The sequence below is a fragment of the Fistularia commersonii genome, chromosome 26, assembly GCF_037954325.1.
Source record: "Fistularia commersonii isolate RoL2024-O1a breed Wild chromosome 26, RoL_Fcom_v1.0, whole genome shotgun sequence".
NCBI classification, from domain to species: Eukaryota; Metazoa; Chordata; class Actinopteri; order Syngnathiformes; family Fistulariidae; genus Fistularia; species Fistularia commersonii.
This window is the reverse complement of record NC_141309.1, coordinates 1,868,328-1,872,500: the sequence shown is the minus strand read 5'-3', so window position 1 is coordinate 1,872,500 and position 4,173 is coordinate 1,868,328.

Sequence of the window (4,173 nt, the reverse complement as noted above, 5' to 3'; positions counted from 1 at the left end):
CGCAGTGACGGTGCCTCAAGGTCGGGGGCACCGCTGATCCCGGGGAGCCTTTTTACTACTCGGCTAATGAATGATAGAACTTGCAATAGCAAGCTACTGCAAACAGTTAGCAAGTCAAGTGAAGCCATCCAGTTATTTTTTACTCTTGCTTGGCTTTATTTCCAAAATGGAGGATTACATAGTTAAACTGAAAGAATTTTCTAAACTGGACTTTCGGTTGAAGCAGGAGATAATAAGTAAGTGAAGACCGACGCCGGCGCTAACAGATTTGCTTCAGACTACGAGACGGAAGACTCGGTCTTTTCAAACGGAGTGGTACACTTGAAAAGGCTGCTGTGTGGATGTCCAGGAAAAGCGCTTTTTTCTGCTTTTCCTGCATTCTTTTCTCAAATTCTGGCAATGTCTGGAGTCAAATGGGATATTGTGACCTGAAGAATCCGCAAAGAAGCCTAATCAAACACGAGCGGTCGGCCACTCGCATCCAAAGTCAAATCACGCTAAAAACATTCGGGATGCCCAGGATAGATTTAGCTTTGAATGAACAGCAAAGACTCAACGTTAGCATCCACAATGCTAAGCTAAAGGAAAACCGTATGGACTTCATTTATAAGTAAAGGTTTGTATATGTAAAGAATGCTGATATGATATTTTAAACAAAACACATCAACTGCTGCCAATAAAATGGTAAATAAGCTACTTTGTAGGGTTCATATGTTTGTAAATCTGACTGATGACGTCAGTGCCTCATCAAACGTCACTGCATCACAGTATCATCAGCAAAGTGTGACCTCGGCACCGGGAACATTTTCCGTCCAGGACTGAGGAAGTCTTGGGGTTTAGAGCGACGGGAACTTAAGATACCATCTAAAATCAAGCAATGGATCGCTCGTCTGGACGACGTAGGGAATCTCACGCTTGTTGCTGGACTGCGGGAGGAACCTTGAGGAACCCCAGACGCGAGAAGACTCAACACAGAATCCGACAAGGGTCTTTCTTATATACAAAATACCGCCTTCTGTTTTATCGCGCCGCAAAGTACAACAGCTGTGTGTGCAGAGCGCACCGAGTAAACAGTGTGTGAAAGAATTACACTTCACACATTCCTCCTCCTCGCACCTTCCCACCTTCAAGTGCATCACTTGTGTCGCGCAAACACGAGGTTAAAGATGGAGAATACGAATTCGGGCGCCGTCAGCGATCCAATCGACGCATGTCATGCCCTAAATCTGTTGTCTATATCTATCCTTTTTGGTCGCATCCCGCATATTTTTGTTTATTTTTGTCATTTCTATTGTCGCTCTGTTGATGTTCCTCTCCTTGTTGTTGTTTTGTTTGTCTATTTTCACCCTTGCTGTTTTTGTTTTTGTTCACTTTTCCATCATATTGTCCATTCTTATCCTTGATGTTGTTGTTGTTCTCTCTGCGGTCTATTTATTCGTGGACGTCTTTTGCCATCTTCTAATTGTTTCTTTATTTATATCTATATTCATATTTATTGACACTATAACTGTTTCACTGCTGTGACAAAAGAGTTCAATAAAGTTCAATAAAGAGTTCAATAAATGGGGATCAATAAAGTCTATCTTATCTTATCTTATCTTATCTTATCTTATCTTATCTTATCTTAAGAGTGGGGTCGTCGACGAATCACGGCACGCGATGAATAAAGGTGAAAGTCATCTGACTGACGTCCATCTCATCATCAGGAAAAGGCGCGATAAAAGGATATCAAGGTTATACGCTGCAGATACGGGTGTTTTGAAGGCTCCGCCCCCTCCGCCCCTCCGCCGCCGCCGCTTCGGCCGCCATTTTTTTTTTTTGCGTTTTCCGAGGATCCCCAAGCAGGGAGGAGAGCGGGAGGGCAACGGTTGAGTCTTCTTTTGTACTCCCGCCAATCTTTCGTTATAGTAATGAATGTAAAACAGTCTTTGATTCCCCCCCGTTTCGCCCCCCGGCGGCGGCGGCGGCGTGCAACGTTTGAAGTCCAAGGAGAAAAAAAAAATTTGATGTCTCACCGTGCCTTTATGACTCCTCTGTGGACGGCGAATATAGACCCGTGGGCGCGGGGCGGGCCCAGATAATAGCGCCGTGTGTCAATGTGAACCCGAGAACATTCAGCTCTTATTAATACCAGTTGTATTCTTCTTTTTTTTTTTCCCCTTCAAACTTCCCCGGCGTCCGATTCTCCCTCTCCCTCGCTCTCCGGTGGGTCCCGCTCCGCGGAAAAAAAGGGCCTCCATTGAAGAGCTCGGCTATATATCATCGCCGGGGCGACACAATAGCATTAGCGTGCGCTTAGCCTGCTAATTCTCGCCGCCATTATGGGAGGCTTTTTTTTTTTTTTCTCTCGGTTTGTAATTCTCCGCATAATAAGGATGAGCCGAGATCCGAGCTTACGACGCTGATCAAATTAAGATCGCTCTCTCCCAACAGGATCGGCCAATAACGGGAAGCTAACCCTCCACGGAGGGGGATCGCCGACGACAAAGAGATCTTCCCCCCCCCGAGGAGCTTCACCAGAAGGTACTTGTCATGCGTGTTGCAGACGCAGGGATGCCTCATTCCTGCGGGTCAATCATTTTCACACACACACACACACACGTGTTCTGAGAGAAGATCTGGGTGGAAGGATGCTGAGGCCTTCGGACGGAGGGAAATTTACGAGAGGACGCCGAGTTAGTCGGCGTGACAGAAGAAGATGCACAGGAGAGGGTTAGATGGAGGGAGATGATTGGCTGTGGAGACCCGTGAAGGGAGCAGCCCGGGAGATGATTGTAAATCTTTGCGTCACGGTGTCGGTCGTACATTTCAGCCCTACTCCTCCTCCTCCTCCTCTTCTTCTTCTTCTTCCCCCTCGTCATTGAGACGCGCCAGTTCTTCCTCGTGTTCTTAATTTGGCCGAATTTCCCGACAACGACGACAGCTGGGAGGAGAAGGAGGAACGCAGTGTCGTTACCGCGACGTGCCTCGCGGCTTCATGTTTAGAAGCTTGTGAACACTGGAAAACACGAACGCAAGCACACACACACACACACACACACACACGCGCACACACACACTTGTTACTCGAAGGCTCTAATTCCTCCATGCATATTCATTAACCAGAGACCAGAAAGTAAAGCTCGGTAGAGGGTTTGTGATTATATAATCATATATAATATAATATTATTCATTATATAATACTGTACCAAATATAAGATCATATTTATATAATTATATGAAATTATACAGATTATACGTATATGTAATTATGAAGAAAGGAACTTTCACACACTCACACAGATGTATTAGGGCAGTAAAATTATGAAAATGTTCTGATCAGGTTCTTTATGTGACCGCCATGGATTAATTGTTCGTGATTAACTCAGCGATTAATCGTTCTTCATTCGTTGGGTTTCATTTTTTGAAGGCTAAATATGTATGTAAAGGCTTCATATATGTATATATATACACGTATGTACATTTAAGAATATATATCTAATGTCTGTCTGGTGTTGATATGGTACTCTCAGCAGGAAGTGCTTCGGTGGAAGGAAAACGCCTTCCTGCAAAGTCTGCTGGTTCTTCATCCTATCTTTGGTGTGTTTTGGACTCGAAGCTCTCAGCCGGAGGCCGATGTGTCGTCCGTCTTGATGACGGAGCTGCTTCTGCCACCAGATCGGCGCAGCGGACCGGCCAATGAGTAGCTTTGTCATCAATGTATGTTTTCATCGTGTTAAAAATATTAATTAATCTGGATTAACGTGTTCAGTTTGCTGTCACACCAACTAACTTTATATCTTCTCCCACTAGGTCCATCAATCTTCTCTTTGGTCTTCCTCTCGACCTCCAATTCACTATCCCTCCTCTGTATATGACCTTCTCTCCAAAACATCTAACATGATGGACTCATTCCTGATCCTCTCCATCCTGGTTGCTCCCAAAGAGAACTTCAACATCTTCATCTTTACGACCTCCAGCTCTGCCTCCTGTCTTTTGGTCATTGGACCATCTCACCACTGTCTTGTCCACCTTTCCTTTCCTCCTGGCTGATGTTCTTCTATCTCATCGTACCTCTGACACTTTTCTCCACCCATTCCAACCTGCTTGGACTTGTATCTTCACCTCTTTTCCTCACTCTCTGGATTGTTGACCCCAAGTACTTGAAAACCTCCAACTTCTTGATCTCCACTC